A 20,119-nucleotide genomic window follows, 5' to 3' on the forward strand; every position below is an offset into this window, starting at 1 on the left:
ACAATTCTCAGCGTTGCCATACTATGTATATATATTTATACTTAACAGTACACCTTGCAGAGCGATTATCATCTCCATCCAGAGTCTGGAACATGACACCTTCAAAAGTGCTTAATTTGATTAATAGCCTTAGGTTCGAGTGACTAGAGGAAAGCGCAGTTACACACGGACGTAAAAATGGAGAACGTGTCAGCTGACACGATCTATCTTATGGGATCAGCGTGTTAACAACAACTCACCACCGCATTACCGTGATGTAGACGTTGATTCTATCTCTTTCAGCAAACTTGATTAAAAAAAATAAAAATAATAATAATATTATATAGAAATTGTTTGAAATGCAATGGATCCGAATGATCTTTAAAAAAATCTCACCAAGATCAGTACGCTTTACGAAGGAATCAGCAATCGAAAAGGATCCCTGTGGGCAATGTTGTCAGCAGGAATACGAAAGAGAAGATATCCATTCCAGCGATGTCGAGAAGACGTTTCGATATTCTGATATGAAATAACGACGTTCCAACCAGTACTTGCAGCAGACCACATAATTAAAAAAATACTTTTACCAAAATTGATTTCTTGGCTTCGTAAAACTTACCGAGAGCGCTTTTAAGACCTTTTCCGCACTAAAGGACTTACTGGGAAACGAGCGTGACTACTTACGCCTGGAGAATCGCAGGAATCCCTGTATCGCAGATCCTATGTTGGGAAATTGACAAAAGCGTTGCAAGTGGTTCTGAACTCCTGCAAATTCAGCCCTGGACAGGCCCAATTGTCAAAACCAAACCAGACCAAACTGTCAAAAACGGATGCGCTGCTTATTTAGGGAAGGCAAAAGCCATTGATTACTATGGAAAATGTATGCTAATACTGAAACTTTGACGTCCAATTGGGACAGCCAAACTCACCAAGGTCTTCAATTTGTAAATGTGCCATTTCAGCATTTGTGACATGCAGAAGTCTGGCAGAGTTGTCTTGCTATCGAAACCTGGAAAACCTTCCTAAGAAAGACAGGCCTTATCATCCAATCACCCATTTTTCCTCAGCAGTGAAGACGTAAGGGATTGCTACTCCCTTATTGCTCGCGGACCATTTGAACCCTGTAAATACCACTAGAAACACCCATGAATCTGGCGGCTTTAATCGTTGTCGCGGTTGAGAGTGAAAGGTCCTAAGGATGTTAAACTTATTGAAGGCTTTCGATACTACGCGCCGTACAATTTTACTGGAAGAGATCGAGCCAGCGGAAGTGTTAAGACGAATCACTGTGCAGCCAGACTGGCACCAAAGAGCTTTTTTCACTCACATCCACTCTAAGGATAAATGGATGAGAGGCAGTAGTTGGAGGGGGCAGAAGATGGATGAGTCGAACATTCACAGATTAATGACCTGTGCTCAAAAGTTAACAATTATCTCTTGGACTTTTCTGCTTCCACAAACAGACATCAGAAGGAATAAGACTATGGGGTTTCACGTGATTAGCCAAGGTCCTGAAAAATAATAACCTAGCCATCGCAACCACTATGTCTGCCAGGTCCTCCTTTTTCTCAACGTTTACTTTACAACTACCTTAAGTTTCTACTATCATAATTCCTAGCAGACACACATTTTGACACATATTTTTTTACGGATGTTTGCCAATAGATAAAAAAATCTACTAAGGTACTTTGTGCCGTCGATTCTCATTATCTTTCTCCCCTTCGGCAATATAGTCGCATTCACTAAAAACTGTTCAGAAGGTAGTAAAAAGTGTGTCACTTACATTACAGTTCGGGCGAAAGAGCACAAACAATGGAATAATAGAAACAAATGATTGACAAGTGCAGAGAATGAAACTTGAAAAAAAGCGTAAAGATGAAAAGCAGAAAGGTAAACTATAAAAGGAATAAAAGTGAAAAAAAAGAAAATTGTGTGTACAGATAAAAGAAATGAAAAGAAAAAAACGCACACAAAAACAAAAACTTGGCAAAGGCAAAAGGAAAGCGAGCATCAACAGTGTTTTCATCTGCCTGCTTGCCTGCCTAGATGGCTGCCTGCCTGCAAACAACGTCATACATCCATGCGTGCGTCCGTCCGTTCATCCATCCGCCCATTCGGCGTTGTCACTGCCATTGATTTTTCTTGCGGGAATTGTCAGTACTGTCTCTGTGCCAACTTCAGTGGACTTGTAGCTGCTGTTGTCACTTTATTGCTTTGCCAAACGTTAGGCCGCCTAGTCTCAGTGGCTGGTTGGCTCTGCCTTTACCAGCCGTTCGATGCGGCGGTGCCTTGCCCTGTCTGCTGGCTTCTTCGAGCTTTGCTTCTATTTTTTGTTTTCTTTACCGTTACAACTGGAATTCATGCTAATGCTGCTCCGTCGCTGAGTCAAAGTTTTACTCAAATGTTGGCTGGAAATGGTGCGAATGTTGCCACCCTTTCACTATTGGCCTATCGTTTTTCGCAGCGATTTGTTTTTTGCTGCCTTTTGGCTGCTTTTTGTGGAGTTTTTTTTTGTTTTTTATATATTAGGGTAATGTAAATAATGTTGACAATAACGGTGATGTTGCTTAGTCAACAATTTTGCATCGCTTTGGGACGCTGCCGAGTTGCTGAGGTGTTTAAAATTTGTCGATTTAGTTAATTATTTTCAAATGGTAAGCCATGGGAGTTGACGTAACAAAGCAGAGGAGGAAGATAAGAAAAAATCATTTTAATTTTAAAAATGTTCTAATTTTTTGAGTGATTTTAGTTTACTTGTTTTTATTGAAAAATTTCTTTCGAGGAAAATAAATGTATAGAAATTCAAAAAAGCATTTAAATTTTATGTCTTCACGGATTTCAAATGTGTTTAACTTAAAATTAATTTTTTTTTTTATATCAAATGATGTTGAAATTATAAATACGCCTGAAATAAGAAAAATAAAATTTTTATAAACATTAATTTACAAATTTTGTATTTAAAAGTATTTGGCATGTAAAATTTGCCCCAAGAAATAAAAAAAATTTAACCTTAAGTTTTCCCCAATAGAATTTTATTAAAAAATTAGTGATTAATAAAAAATATTTTTCGGTTGCTTTAGAATTTGCCAAGTTCAAAATAAAGTATGTATTTTAATTTTGTTTTCATATATTTTATTGTATTATATTTTATTTCATTTTATGTTATTTAATTTTTTGCTAATTGTTGTGATTTTTTATGAATATTAAAGTATTTAGGTTCATCGATGCCTAAGAAAATTTAGAATTCGGTTTTGCAAAATTTTAAATATTTTGAAAAAAAGCATTTACTTTTATTTTATTTTACATATTTTTTTATTAGATGTTCTTTTTATACAATTTTTTATGAATATTAAATGATGTAAATATATAGGTTCTTAAAAAAATTTAGAATTTCCAAAACAATAAAAATAAAAAAGTAAAACTCCAGTAGTTCGTATAAAAAATTTACACATGTTTTTTTATGCTTTTTGGCAATATATTTGAAGGTCATGAGCAAAATTAGACCATTTTTTTTATATCAAATCTTTTTCTTTTACTTTTAACAATTTTCAAAAAAAAAAAAAACTTTTGCTCGTTAATCTTTTTTAGAAGCATCTGCACATGTAAGTATGGAAATTTCATGTGTTTTAAATGAATAAAATTCTCTTAAATTCTGATAAATTTTTATTTACCACTGTTCTCGTTTTTTTTTTTTGCAAATTTTACACCCGAAATCTCACTATCAAAGCTAGCTGCCGGGTAATTGTCCTTGTAATGCCTTATCTCGAAAAACTAGCCTCTCCCTCAAAACAACAACTTGAATGTCTGCGCTATTTCCTAGCAAGTAAAATCAACCTTGAAAACGCCCGCCATTGTCGTTGTTTGGCTGTGCTTGCCCTTTCCTGTTACCATGACTACATGCATACATACATATGTACATACCTACGATTATTCAATCTTGTTGTTGTCTTCTGATGTTTATTGTTGTTGGCATTGCAATTATTTGCATTTGGCATAACAAGACTCCAACGCTTATCGCCACTGTTATATAAATACCTACATTTGGGAATTTGCCGGCACTTCCGGTCGCGTCGCTTGTTTCTCGCTCCTTTTTTACTTTTGTTGTGCCTAGAAAAACTCCTTTTGGTCTGTCTGGGTTCTTACAACTTTGTCCGCTACTTCCTTGCTGCTTCGCCGTTACTTGCAACGTCAACACCCATTTTAACTGTTTTTCATTATTGCCATTATTTGTAAGACATTGCCAGCCGGCTAACTCTTCTCTTTCCCTATCTTTTTCTCTCTGTCGCGTGGGGCACACGCTCTCGCCGCATTTCAAATTCTTCTAGTCTGAAACCAACGGACTTTGATAATCTCTTTAGTGCACTGGTTGGCAAATATTTGTTTTTTTTTTGTCTTTCGTTTGTTGCTGCACCCACATTCCATGCATTTAGTCTGGCGTGCTGTGTTGTTTTTGTAGGCTTGCTTTGCTATCGTTTTGTTTTGGGTTTTTGTTGCTTACATTGTTGCAGTCGTTGTGAAAATATATTGCAATTGCATATGGCAGGCAATAAACTTGGCCGAAATGCGAAAAACCAAAATAAACACCCACTCAGAAAGTGTGTATGCACATAAAGGCATGGCATAAACATATTGAGGGTGATTCAGTCAAGATTTCCTTGTAAATGTAAAATAAAATACCACATAATCAAAAAAATAAAATCTTATTCAATTCAATACGGTCTTATGTAAAGCCAATATATAAAAAATAAAAAATTTCCTTCATAAAAATTCGCCGGTGGTATAGTTTTACAGTCATATGATTCTATATACTTAAAATTTTGAAAAATACGTATAGAATCGAATATAAATAAAAATTTCCCTTTTGGGACATTCGCTTGAATTTGAGTTTATGTTAGATTTGACGCCGCTGTAGTAAAACCAACCCAAATTGAGATAAACCAAACATTTCCCATAAAAATACCAACTTGGGAAATTCTTGAAGCAGTTTTTTTCTTAACTAAATTGCTTTCAGGAAGTATATTTTGCTAAAAATTAAGAAAAGAAAGCAGTTAAAATGAGAAAAAATCTTTATATACATACATACAATGTAATTCGTATTTATTTATATTTTATGGATTTCGTCTTATTTTATGTACTTTGTTTTGTTGATACATATTTTTTAAGTAAACAAGAACAAGGAAGTTTTATTAAGTAAACAAGATACGAATATTTCACTAAGCCTTTTTGTACATCTTCACTTTTATGCCGTCTCCGAAGCAGATGTTGCCTTGGTCAGTGCTTTAAATTGTGCTTTGAAAATTTAACTTTCAGTCAAACTCAAAATTCATTTAGACATTAGTTTCATTTTGTATAACTCAAATACCACTCAATTTGAAAAAATATAAAAATTTCCTTTTTGGGAAATTCGCTCTAAATACATTTCTTGCATTGGTTTAACGCGGTGGCATGCTGCTTAACTAAAGCTAAGCTTAATTAAAAATTACCCGTGTGGGAAAATTTAAAATTTTGCATATTTCTTCAATAAGAAATGCTTTCGGAAATGTAAGTTTAAAAACGGTTATAAAACTGGGACAAAATTGCATACTATGGCAAAAATTAAATAAAGAAAGATCATATCCCGCTACTATATACTTAATAATCGAATTTACTAAATATCGTGGCAAATTTTACACTGGCCAATTTTAAAATATTTCATACTTAAAACTTTATATGGGTCACCCTCTTCGCATTTGCTCAGTTAAAATTGCCTATATGTAGGTATCGGCAGACGGGACAGACAACCGTTGCAGCATTAAGCTCGGAACACTTTGACGACTGCAACTTCACGACGTAACGACAGCGACATCATTTTGTCGACAAATGTCGCCTTGAAGCCAGCTTCTTAAACATTTTGAAGACCTCAGCGACATAGCAAACAGCTGATTTTAAAGTTTGACATTTTGGTATATTTATTTCACAAATTGTGTATTTTTATTTAAGTAAATAAGAAAAACATGAACAATCAAGAATATGTGATTAGTTTTGCGACAATTTAATTTTGCAGCACTACATCTACTCATTGTCGCCGGCAAAATTAGAAATAGATTTAATTTGGCGACGTCGACAATTGCAGTCCTGCAGCCAAGATGTCGTGCTGTCGTCAAAATAATTGTGTCCGTAAGAACGTGTGCATTTAAAATTTGACAGATGCTGCTTGTCGCTTGCAGTCGTCAAAGTGTTCCGAGCTTAACAATTTCAAAAGCTTGCTTGCAAAAACAGAAATATTTAAAAACTAATACTTTTCCATAGCTTACACGCCTGAAAATGTTTTGCCTTGCTATGTTGGCGCTCAGCTCTGCTTTTGACGTGTTTGGGGTTTTTCTTGGCATATGTTTTTGTCATGGCACAAATTTAAATTTACTCTTAACAGGATGTTGCTTAAAATAAACATATATGTACAAAAACACACACTCGTACACTAACTCGAATGGGTTTATTTAAATGTAATGGCACTTTCTGTATTTAGTTTTGTGTACTTCCAGTATTGCATTTACTGCATTTTCTGGTATTACTTATATTGTATCGTGCAAATATTCTACTCGTATTTTGCATACAAATGGCGTGGCAACACAATAAATATATTTAATGTTTGTTGCTTTTTTTGTTGTAACACAAAAAGGGACACACACATTTTTTGCAGTTTTTTTTCTCAGCCATTGTCAGTGGTCAATGGAGCTTGGCATTTAAGTGGTACCATTTGTTTGCTAAAAGCAAAGGGTTTACTATGCAAATATTTATTCAGAAAACTAGAAATTTTGTTATGTAAGAAGAGATTTATTGGTTGTGCAAAGTAATGTGGAAAGTTAATGGTGAATTAAATTTAAAAACAAAACTTTTTTGAAGTAACGAAATATAGGGGTTTTAAAAAGGATATTTATAGTTTCTAGGAAGAAAAAGTTCGGTTTTTCAAAATACTACTCCCAATATTGTATCGCTAATCGATTGAGTAAAAATTAATTCAAAATTCTACGTGAAGCCACAGGATTTTTTTTTGGAAGTGCTCAGTGAAAGCCGGGATCTTTGATCCTTTTCCAGGTTTTTGTTTTTCTCTAAAAATTGAGGTGAAATAGGTTATTCGCCTAGCAGGAAAATTAAACCTCATTAATTGCGGGAATATGTCCAGGATAGGTTATGTTTTTTAGCGTACTGCGAAACCCCAATTATGCCCGGCATGTTTTACTGCAAGGCTCCAGACTTTTGCCGAGGCGTGCTGGACAAACATTTCTGTCAAGAAAACTAAAAAAGATCTGTAAATTGCATAGAAAGAAGCTTTTTTGTGATATCTTGAGAATCTTTTAGTCGGGTGATGCTTCGAAAATCTTCTACTGGAATTTAAGGCCAAACAGTCAATCAGTTTTTCTGTTAAAACCCTTAGTAGTCTGATTGATACAAGAACCCAAGTTCGATTGCGGATTGGTATTTTTTACACTCTGCTGTAAAGGTTTTTGAGGAGTACTTACTCTCATTTAATACGTTGTCGTCAATGATCTACTGGAGAATAAGTATAAATATCAGATAATAGTTGTATGCACTTTTATAATTTTTTTTAGAGACCCAGCGTTTTACAACTCTCGAGAGATGTGGGGTCTCGCGCTTTCCTTACGAATTTAACACTACAACTACTCTCATGAAAATTTGATCAATGAGTTAGTTAAAAAGCACAAAATAAGACAAGAACAAAAAATTCCCTTTTGACAACTTTCATAGAAATACATTTCTCATGATGATTTGGCTCCCTTTTAAGATAATTTAACAAAACCAAAGTAATTTGAAAATTTCCCAAAAATTTCCCAAAAATTTTCAAAATTTTTAATTTTCAACAGAAGGTATAACGACGAAGTGGTTTCGCAGTAAATTTTTTGAGATTTAATTTCTGAGAAGCATTATATAGGAAAAGGAATGAGAAATTAAAAACATTATCGGTTGACTAAATTTCTCTATTGTAGAGTGATATTCTAGGCTCTTAGAACATATCCTTTGCTTATTAAAATTAATTTTCAAGTGAATATATCATCTATTTATTTTCGAGCTTTTTATGGAGTAAATAAATGATCAAATAACCTAAGTAAATTTTAGTAATTTTTAACCGACTTCCTAAAAAGGAGGAGGTTATCAGTTCGTCGGAATATTTTTTTAATTTTTTTTATTTTAATTTATTTAATTTATTTTTTTTTATGCATGTTACCGCATAACTTTGGACCACGTCAACCGATTTTCTTTTTGCATCGGAAAGGTAGTGTCTCAGAGGTGGTCCCATACTAATCTGGTTAAGATCCGATCAGTGGATCATGAGATATATATATATATATATATATTTTTTATATGAGAGTTGAAGTCGGTTTTTTTTTTGCTAAATATTACTTGTTATTTTAAAGACTCGAATCTTAAATTGAAAAATGTCTTTAGTTCCGGTTAGGCATCTCCCCAGCATACATATGTATGGTTTCTTATGACGCAGCGACTTAAAAGTGTTTGCATATTTTATAAACCTCGATTATCAAGTTAATATCGACCAGTGATTGCTAAGTGAATTTTTAAAATAAATGCGTCTATGTATTCCAAATCTTTTGTTTTTCCGCTCAGACAGCTAAGACACGTGTGCTATAAAATCGAAAGAAAAGTCTACCATTGCTGGTATGTACATATTTTCCTCGATTACCCTGCTACAGCATTCGCATTAGATGCTTCCTCCTCTGACACAATGTTTGTCGCATTCCTCTGGCACGTGTTTGCCTTTACTAGCAAAGCAGCTCTCCGCCTTCAGCGTTAAAGCAAAGTTAACCAATTTACCGTTTCAACCGTTATATATGTACATAGGCGGTCATTTAATCAATTATGCAAAAAATGATTCACAATAAAAATGAACACCTTTAAAACGTAACGACGACGACGACCGCCCAACACTTGATGACTACACGAAAACATGAAATGCTCAGTACCAGCAATAAAGGCACTGATTGTATATGTACGTGTGTGTGCAAGTGTATGCGCTCATCATCATCACCACCTAATATAACCCGCCATCAAAACTCCATCCACTACGTGGCGACCTCGACTTCTTACATCGAAATACCTTCAACGGTATAGCCGCTGTTTGTTGCTTTTGTAAGTTGTTGCATCGTAAATCGTCGCATGTCGTGGCCGTTTCTCTGTCTGTCTGTCGTGTTTATGCGCCGTTATTGCGGTTCTTATTCTTTTTTTGCTATGTTTTGTGAATGAACTTTTTTGTTTTTAATTTTTTGTCCTCTTTTGCTACATTGCCGCTGCTGTTGTTGCTTTTGCTGTCGCTGTTGCAGCACGTATCAGCATCTTGCATTAATAATTAATTAAATGTACAACACTGGCGTTGCATTTGTAAAGACTGAGCGTCTTTTGATGCTGTAACGCCTGTTGTTTCACTTGTTTTTGCTTTGCTCTTCGATGTGGATCTGCCGCGTCTAGCTGGGGAAGTCTTTTTGTATGCGGACGAGTGGCTGTTGAAGTAAACATGCGGTTGTTTTCGTTGTTATGTAGTGGTCCCAAGTGGCTAGCGGGTTTTTTTTTAACGTGCAGACACTTTCCTTTTTTAGAGTAGAAATCCTCTTTGCCTCCTGGCAATCAGTGTGCAAAAGCTTATAGTTGCTTAAAGTAATATCTGCTACCTAAAATTCAAGTAGTGGAAAATTTGTTTAATAACAATTGACCCCTTTTCATTTTTCCGGCGGTCAACATTGACCAAAGACCCATATTCTCTTCTTAGTAAGTCCAAAAGATCATGAAACACAAAACTTATTTTAACATGCTCTTCGAACTTTCCTTCGCCCATAACCACCTTTTCGTTTTTAATTCCCAGACTGAACTGAAGATAGAATAAGCGTTTGGATTTCTACATAGAAGGATTTAATCAGAGCTTTGGGTCCGAGCTCACAGGTCGTTTTAAAATACTCATCAAAGAGTAATGTCTGAGATAACTAAGACATTCACTCAAAAGGTCGGTGTGGTTTAAGGGCATACTGGGATAGGAGTAAGAACGTATCACCTACGTAGACTTCAACTGGGAATATTTAGGAACGTATGGGGACAAAAAAAGCCTTCCCTGACCACTGAAATAGATCTCTGTAGACTTATGTCCGAGCAAATCACCCAATCTATATTATCCCTCACACAGGCTGCAAGGTTATACTGAACGGCAGCCACACGCTCTCGAGCAATTTAAACATTTAAATTACAGAGCTAAGGATGTGAGTATAACAAAAAAGCGTATATTTAAATATGCCGGTTATTGGAGTATAACAAAGTAAAAAAATCAGGCAAACGTACAAGAGAGGCTTAGAGAATGACCCTCTTAAATATTAGGCTAAAAATACCTAGATTCAATCACGCACAGAGAAAGTCGCTCATTTTCATACCTAAAAAAGAGAACTGACGTCAGACGCGAAGTACAGCCAAACATGAAAATCTGGAACTGTTTTTGGCCTTCACATTTTCACCGGATCAGCTAAACAACCAAGATTAGCTCTTTGAAAGCCGGATGTCTAGAAAGGTCGCTGAATACAAAAGTCACCTCTATTAGTCTCTTTAGACGTTGAAACATTTATTTGTGGTTCCTCTGCATCCCATTACTTAGTAGGTTTAGTGTCTTCTGCAGCTAAGCCGATGTAAATTCGGAAAGGGGTAGGTGGGCTCAGAATTGGAGCTTTCCAGACTACTGTGCTCAATGGAAATACTGCGTTCTTCTGATTTATGTTGGATAGACGTATAATAATCCAGTGAATTAGATTTCATAGCGACGAATGCGAAGTTGGGACGTTTGAAGTTCCCAACTAGTTAGGATGTGTTGGAAAATACTACGGTCAGTCAAAAACCGACTGGAATTGGACTAGCAGCGAGCTTGCAGCCTTCGAAATATTTTTTTGAGGTAATAATATCGATGAAAGGATTGATGACTAAGCGCGTCTGGTTCCCACCATTCCTTCTCAATTTCTCCAAGACAGTTAGGCGCACTGATAATGTTAAAAAAATATACAAAAATTACCTTAAGTGGAGAACGACAGACTAAGCTGAATGTAGGTTAGAAAGGTAGCTCACTAAATCTTGCTTAATGAATGTTTCTTGTTTCTAAGAGCTCCGGGGTAGTCAAGTGCGATGATAATTCTTTTACGATACTCTAATCTAAGGGAAAGCTTATGTAGCCGGATACGAAGACCCAAATTGGGCTGAACCCATTTGTATAGACTTCTGACTTCTTGAGAAAAGGTTTGCTCTAATTGGCAAATGTTTTTAGCCGCTAACACCTTCGGAATATAGAACCAACTGATGTTACTGCAGCCGTGACCTTTGTCCCCATCTTAGGCAACTCTCTATCGTCACCTTAGAACTCTGATAGCATTCGTTGCACTGCAGCGCAAAAAGTCAGTGCGACTTACATATAACTACAAGCACAAAAGTTTCGCCAAGTAAGTTTCTTAAGTGCAAACAACAACAATAAAGAATAAGAGAAATAAAAAGAAAAAACTAGACAGAAACAAACAGAAATAGAACACGCAGAGAAGGGGGAAGGGGCAACGTAGAAAATGCAGCCGGGGAAATAGATAAAATCATTAAAAAGTTATTTTGCTGTTGCAGTGCGAAACTGACTGCTGGTGGGAAGAGGAGGTAACTACTAGAACAAAGCAATACCGCAAAAGGGCATGAGGTCACAGAACGAAGCGGCGGGTTAACGGCAACAACTACAGCATTAACAACAACAACAAATAGAAGCAATAGTCACTAATGCTATGAACCACACAAAGGCAATGCTGGTAGAAAAATGTGCACCATTTGGCGAGAGCGTAATCAGACAGACAACAAGCGGATACACCACAAAGCCAAGACGTTGGGCGGCCAAACGACGCTAAAGTCAAGTTAAATCAAGGCGTGCAAACAGCTGGCAGTTGGGACTTTTGAGTGCCTGCGAGACAAGCCAGTGCACAGAGGCGTTGTGGCTGATGACGATGGTGCGAGGTATGGTGACGACGCTGGTGTGACGGTCACATGTCACGTGTGGAGGAAGATGAAGAAAAGTAGAAACATAGTAACAGGAGTATGGTGACGACGCTGGTGTGACGGTCATATGTCACGTGTGGAGGAAGATGAAGAAAAGTAGAAACATAGTAACAGGAAAGGTGAAGACTATGGTGGCGCCGATAGCAGGCATCAGATCGGCACGACGAATGTGGGGCGGGTGGGGAAGCAAAGATGCTGAAGATGCCTGACAGAGTGGGTTAAGGAAGGCAAGGCAAGGAAAATTGGCGGTGTTGCTATGTTTAGTGGGTATAGTGGTTGGACAGGGAGAATGAGTGGGAGAAAAGGAGGAAATAAGCACTCAAGAGGTTACAGTGGTTGAGGAAGTGGTTGTCGTGTGCGCGGTAAAGGCATAAATACAGAAAAATTCAGAGAGCAGTCGGAAGAGTATGGAATGAGGGTAGAGTGTAGAATGCAGCAAGAAAATATGAAGAGTGGGAATGCGTAACAAAAACCAATACGATAGTCGCTTGAGCGAGTGTAAGGGTACATGGATAAGGCCTTGTTTACACGTTGCCTGCAAAGGAGGGTGTAGACCAGCATTTCGTAGTAGTGATGGTGCAGTTGCTGTTATTGCAACAGATTTGCAATAGAAAAATGGCAACTAAAGCGCTTGTTTAATATTTTACATATGTAATAACAACACGGCACAAACTAGCAACAACAACCACTGCACATTGATACAAAAACAAAAACCACTAATTTCGTTTCAAAAGAAACAACAGCCTATTCTCGTGTACTAGACAGAGCAGCAACAACAAAAACTTGCCTACCAAATAGTAACAACAACTTGTAAGAAGACATGCGACTGGCATTGGGGGACCGCTGTGCCATCGAGTGTTGGCGCGACGTTGCATGTTTACAATGTTGCACACACACACACACATACACTTCCACACTTGACATGCTCACGTCATTTGCAGTTTTTTTTTTCACTAACCAACTAAGGCATATGGGAAGATAGAAAATGCCTTTGTGTGGTGTTGTTGTCGCAACTTAGCTATATGAAAGCGTCAAGTGTAAACAAAAACAAAAATCAACAACTCATACATGAGCGTGTCACACAAAAGCAGTGAATGGGGGAAAAATGTAAGCAAATTCAAAAAAGTAAGTTAAAAAGTGCAAAGTTCAAGCCACAAACGCAAATATTGTTGCCACATGTGAATGCATATGAATGCATGGGGGGCATGACATCTAAAACTATAATACATTATTATTATTAGTACACATTTTTTGCTTTCTTTGCTTTTTTTGTTTTTCTTTTTTGTGTCTTTGCGTTTATTTTAGTTTTTCTATTTTTGTTGATTGCATCACCCGCTAATGAGCAGCGTTTCTTTGGGGGGTGCTTTATGTGTGGCGCAGTAGGACAGTAATTAGCGTTGTCAGCAGCGTGTGAGCGTGAATGACACGTTGACACTTGACAAGTGGTGCACATTTTTGTTTAGATGCAAGTGAAAATGATTGCAAAAAAAGTGTTAATACTTTTTGATGACTTGCAAAAGATTTTTTCAAACTAGTCGCGGAGTAGTCTCTTTGGGTGAATAGTGAATATTGAAGATGAATTGAATGGAGGAAAATATAATAGCTCTGATCCAATACTTTTCGTGTAAAATCCTGTAAAAATCTCAAACAGCAAAATTACTCTCTGAAATGAGAGTAAAAAGTGATTAACCACAAAAAGTACGGGAACAAAAAAAGTATTTTTCTGTAAAAACGTCAACCAGTGATCGGTTGACACTTTTCATGATTTTACTAGACGAAAAGGTTTGGGTAAAATCTTTCAACTTCATTCTCAACACAACCCCAAAAATCGCTCTCATTTACAGGATTTTGGAGGAATTTGGAGTACGGCACCATTTTTCCTGCAACATCCTGCAAGAGTATTGGATTAGAGCTAATGTATGCCGTTGTTTGAGTAATATTTTCATATTTTTTTTAAATAGTTTTGATTGTCTTTTTGAAACTTGTCGTGGGGTAGTTCCCACAATCCAAAGGAAATGTGTGGAATAACTCTTAAATATTTTTTCTTGGCGACAGATTGATTTTTTTAACGATTGTCGGAGTGGCCCTAAATAAGCGAAAGCGTAAAATTTAACTGTGTAGTAGAAGTAGAACAGTTTACGAATGTAGACGTTTTTAAATTAATAACAGCAGTCAGTGCCTTAAACTAAGTATGCAACAAGAGAGCTTGGGGGTGGTGTTTGAAATCGTGTGTTTTAAAGGTAGGTAATGTTTCCATGGCAATGATATATACTTGTAGAAAAATCCTTTTATTTACAAATTTCTGGAGAAGGAAATTTACCTCAATATATTCCTACTACTACTAAATTGCGTTTAAACGCGCATTAAAATGCGAGTATTATCTATATATATAATACGCGAAGGGATTGTAGATGTGCAAACTGGTTTTAGTTTTTCAAAAAGAGTTGCCACCTGTTTAACAATTAAATTCAAACTATTTAATAAACAACGCCATCATATCCGCGCTGTTCATTCGAATTTTCGAAATGAGGTGTTAAATTAAAAGGCTTCGACTGCAGGTATGCAATAAAGTTTTACTTTTTGAAAAAATGTGCCACCTTTTAAAAAACTACATACAAATTATTTAGAAATATAAATCATTTATTACAAAAGGCGTATCAATCAAAATGGTTTTGAAAATCCTTATTGCTTAATTTAACTTAATTCAATCAAGGGAATTAAATATGATAAATATGTATCATTATTTGAGTGCCAAACGAAAGGGGTTTCAGAAGGTAGTAGGGTGCAAATATTTTTAAAAGTTAAAAGTTAAATGAAAATTATTTAATAAGTTAAATGCATTATTAAAATATGGGTATCATTCTAAGGGGGTTTGAAACATCGTTATTTAGAGACTATATTAAGCGAGGTTGCCACATGTTTAAAAAATCAAATTCAATTTAATTAATCAGTCAATTAAAAAAAACCGCTTCCCATAAAAATACCATCGCCGTTCGCAGTCGGTGTAAAAGTGCAGGTCCATCCCCTTTGTGTGACTGCATCAAGACGCACGCCACAAATAGGAGGAGAAGCTCGGCCAAACACTAACATATATGTTTGGCAATGCCAGAAGAAGAAGAGCTAACAAGGTTTTAGCTTGAAAATATTTTTGAGGAGGGCTGCCACCTGTTTGAAAGGTCTAATTTAATTAACTAATACAAAAATTATATAAAATATAAAAGTATGGGTGTCAAACAAAAAGGTGTTAAAAAATGTTACGTTTGGACATTTAGAGTGTTTTTGATGGATTTCAAGAGGGTTGCCACCTTCTTAGACAGTTAAATTTAAATTATTTAATGAGATTAAAGAGTGGGTTTTAATCAACATGGGTTTGACAACTCTCTATTTCTAACCTTTGTTTAGGAGGGTTTACGGAGATTTATGAAAGCTTTAGTTTGCAAAGATCTTTGATTAGGCTGGCCACCTTTTCGAAAAGTCATATCGATCTAACTAAGTACATACATATACATATATGTGCATATACTAGAAAGCATGTTTTGTGATAGTCATTAAATTTGCACCGTTATTTCGAATTTCAAAAATTAGCGGTCAAATCAAACACCTTAGCCTATAGATGTGCGATAAAGTTTTATAGTTTTACTTAAAAACTTTTTTATCTCAATAGGGTGGTTTGAAATTTGATGAAATTAAAAACCTGTACTAAGCGAGGCCTCTCTTTACTCAGATATAGATGAAATATGGCACTTGGGTCGCTTATAACTCTGACTCAACATTTGGAATATTTTTTAGATTTTTGAAATTGCATTTGGGCGTTTAAACGCCATGCGGATTAACTAGTTTTATTTATTTTTAAAACGTCTGAAATTCCCAACAGACTCATGAATAATACATAGACCTTAGATGTATGAGATATTTTCAGAATTGTACTTCATTTTTCCACTCTTAAATTGCGAAGTTTTTAAATGATTTTTACATAAATAAAGAAAGAATTACAAAATAGTAAGAACTTCTATTTTTGGCCAAATAGATTATGTCTCAAACATTTTTTTTAATGGTACACAATGTCAAAAATCAAAATTCAAAAATTTATCAAGTGGGAAACGGCACGACTTCAAAGATTAAATATTTTTTTTTTTTTTTGTTGTTTATTTGTCATAAAACTAATTAAATAAATTGAATTCACCGGTTGTTGGCTGCTTCTTCCGCCAGTCGAATAGCAGAATGTGGCGAAAAATTTGCATATAACAGCTTTTGAAGTTTTGTGACACCACCACCGGCTGCACTGCAGCTGTGCGTTACTGCTATGGTGATGGCTCATGTTTGCTCATACATACCTCGCATGTGTACGAAAAGTGTGGAGTGAGCATAAATAATTTAGCCAGAACGAGTTTGTTGCTTTTGAAATGCAAATTAGCCTACAGAAAAATAAACAAAAGAATTTCAAATATTTTATGTGATGTCTAATTTCAATAGCTCACCTCTGACCGGCATGGGTTAGCTGATAAATATTTGTTTGAAAATAAAAATAAGCCGTTTTCGAAGTGCTAACGCATGACTGGTGAAGGACCTTGAATTTTGGGTGAATTCCTTTACCATGCTTCAATCTAAAATAAAAATTTTTGCAATCATAGCAGCACTTCAGTGCTCTTCAAATCAATTTCTCTTCACTGACGTCAGCATGTGTTTGCTTGCTTTAGTGTTTTTTTTTTGCTTTTGTTGTAACACTTAAACGCGTGCGGCTTCTCCGCTATACTTGAGTAGAAAAATTGAATCGCATGTGTACGAAAATAGCGCCTCACCAACAAGTGGCAACTGTGGGTAAGTGGTAAAAAATCGATAAATATCGATTAAACAATGGAAAGATATAAAAAATACATAAGTATAAACAAAAGAGATTTACACGTAAACAAACTAGAAAAATTTAGTACTGGCAAAAGGCAATTGCGAAAGCAATTTTCTATTCCCCAATCGCTACAACGCATTCACTTGCCGCGCGCCTCAACCGACCCTGACCTTATTCGCGCAAATAAAGCAAGTGAACATAAAATCTTAATTGCCCGCTTTCAGGAATTTTAATTGACCACGAAATCGTAATGGTAGGAGTGTGTATGTGTGTGAGTGAGAAGCCATCAAAAATAACTGCAACAAGTAATAAATTAGATAATTTAATTAATTTTAACTACTTTACAGGAAAACACGATTCTAAGAATTATGAAAGGAAATAACAAAATTAAGCTGACAACACTCCCCTACTACTTAGATAATGCCGACAATGGCATGATTATGATAAAATTCATAGCAATTTGTGCTTGTTAAGTGATACTAATTAGAATGCAGCGCTGTTAAAAGTGTGTAAAACTTGAAGCTGCAATGAGTGCAAGGGAAGTATAAATCAAGCGTGGAAGAAGTGCGTGTGAAACAAAAATAAAAGAATTAAAAAGAAAAAAAACAAGCAGCTGCGTATTGTAGAAGAGCAAGCAGCAATGATTAGGAAAATTGAGAAGCAGGAAAAAAAATTGGTCCACTATTAATTGAAACAAACCTTTTACAGTACGCGCAAGTGACAGCAGCTGTCACAAATGCTCGAGAATGATGGTCACGAAGTACAACAATAGGATAAAAAAAAGTGTAGGCGAAGAGCGATAGATGAGTGAGGCATCACATTATATTGTAAATGACATGATTATGGATTATGTCATGGAAGGAAATGTCAACATTGAATGAAACTAGAGTGGGCGACTAGATAAGTAAATACTAGACAAAAAAGGGCGAAGAGGGAGTAGAAAAGTTTTGTGTTTAAGCAGAAGATTGGTGATGGAAATAACAGAATGTGAAAATGTGCTGAGAGTGGGGTAGGCGAGAGAATAGGAGACATGGGAGGACTACTAAATAGAAGCAGATGCTAAGTTTATGGAGGCGATAAAATAGGTTCAAGATACACATAGCGGGGAAGGGAAATGTTCATGACAATTGAAAGGGAAGTAAAAAGAAAATGGTGTAGAACAGAAACTGAGACGAAAATGCGTTTGGCGGAAAAAGGTGACTTGAGAGGAGTACTAGAAGCAGAGGATGAGTTTATGAAGGCGAGAAAATTAGTACAGGCTTTGCAAAGAAGAGTTAATTAAAATATAATTTTGGTGGCGTTTGTAAGGGGAGAAAAAAAATCAAAGGGTAGAAAAGGGATATCACAATGCTGAAAGCAGTTAGTCTCTTAAACAAGATTTTACAGAGAATGACATGAATTCGTTCAATAATTCAGACGAAAGATTCACATCTTGTTTTTCACTATTCTGAAGAGCCTATTATAACAAAAAATAATACTTAATGGAAGAGAGAAAATATGGCTCAATTGGGGGTGAAGAATGTGTCTACCGGGATCAACAGGTTGTGAATTAAGTTTACAAAGAGCCAATTCCATATAAGTGAGCTCCCCTGTCGCTAAGTTCTCTTGCATTCTCTACGGGTTAACTATGTAAATCTATCACCTCGAATCTAAACTTGTCTTTGATGCATTTTTATGCCCTTTGGTCGGCTTACTGTCCGCAGCATTTGCCTCTTTTTGTCCGAAATCTATACACCTCGATAAGTATCGGTGGCCTTTCTGACCAGCTGAATGCTTTTTTAGTCGACTTCCTCTTCCATTTTTGCATTTTTCTCGTCCTTGAAAGTTGTCGATTCTGTGAGATCAAAGTTACAAATACAAGGAAATCTTTTGAGAACTTATGGACTTAGGAAAATCTTTGAATCTCTAATAAGCATTAAGCTCCTATACTATATAATAATACTTTCATTCTCTGCTTTCACAACATGATTGTCGTCGAGAGGCCCCCTCTCAATATATCAGTACATAAATAACAACCCAATAAATTTCCAAGTTTTTGAAGACTACCCGCTCTAACTCAGAAACACTTAATGAGGGGTCCGAGTAGTTCATTTACTCATTTTTAGACATCTCCAAAAGTTTAACCCCAGAATGTATACCGATCCTATGCAACAGCCAACAAGTCTAAACGGCTTGAGCGAAGTTATGAAAAGAAGCGAATTACCTGTCTAATTTCATATTAGCCTACTACTGGTCCGAAAACACTACATGCACCCTATTAGCTATCAATAACTCCGGTTTTCTAAATCCCTAAAAAGAGGGGATGATAAAAACTGGAAATTAAATTTTTTTTCTTAAAATGGGTCTGAAATACCATCGCATAGCGTTCAAAGGGAAATAAGAATGTGAAGACATATAGATGTGTCTAAAAAATGCAAACGTCTGACGCTGTCGTCACATTGCCGCCAGTCGAAATAATTTTCCAACAAATTTTCGCAATCCATATGCATGTACATGAAAACATATGATACCCCTGCCATAAGTAAGTCTAAATGTCAAAACGTGTTACTTTGCAGTCGTATAAACGTATGTAGTACATCAGTATGTGTCTGGTTACGTCCCACAGGATTGTCTATTCCTTGGAGAGAAAACACACTTTCCTAATGTCAAGTTTAGGCGTTCACCGCATGTCAAAAACAGCTGTTTGCTGGCAAGGCAGTTAGCAAGGGAGTATTTGCCGAATGCTCACAGAAAACGAGGTGTGCAATTGGCAAGAGAGAAAAAGAGAGTAGCGTGCATAAGAGTTAAAATCGCTGGCTGCGAAAAAGAATTACAATCACAAGAGAAATACTTCACGATTTTTAAGAGATAGAAAACGTACAGCGTTGCAAAAGAGTTTCCTGTGTTTATTGCATAAAAACGAAAAAAAAAAACATTGAGTGCATTGCTTGAATGAGAGTTTGCTGTGAGAAACAATTTATGGGAATGTGTATACAAATTATTGCCAATTTCGTTGTTACATTTATTTTTTTTTGAAGTTTCATTCTTAAAGTTATATACTTCAAAAGTGTTTATTGGAATAAGTCTTTAAGCCTCTTAATATCCGGGACCTAGTAAAAGACTAACTAAGCTACATAATGTTTTCATATTCCAACTTCTGGTTTGTGCTTCTTATGGGCAAGATAACAGAAAAGGTTAAAATTGAATCTGAAATAATAAAGCGGCGGTCAGTTGTAAGATTAATGCTAAGGCTAG

The 20,119-nt window shown here is 35.9% G+C and overlaps 1 protein-coding gene across 10 annotated transcripts in view; it reads left to right on the plus strand.

Annotated features, from left to right (window-relative positions):
• LOC118748707 (uncharacterized protein CG43867) overlaps window positions 1-20,119 on the plus strand; it is a 348,463-nt gene that overhangs the window by 5,518 nt on the left and 322,826 nt on the right. The window lies entirely within an intron of this gene.

This window comes from Rhagoletis pomonella, unplaced genomic scaffold (genome assembly GCF_013731165.1).
Source record: "Rhagoletis pomonella isolate Grant_MI unplaced genomic scaffold, Rhpom_1.0 Rhpom_scaffold_00013, whole genome shotgun sequence".
NCBI classification, from domain to species: Eukaryota; Metazoa; Arthropoda; class Insecta; order Diptera; family Tephritidae; genus Rhagoletis; species Rhagoletis pomonella.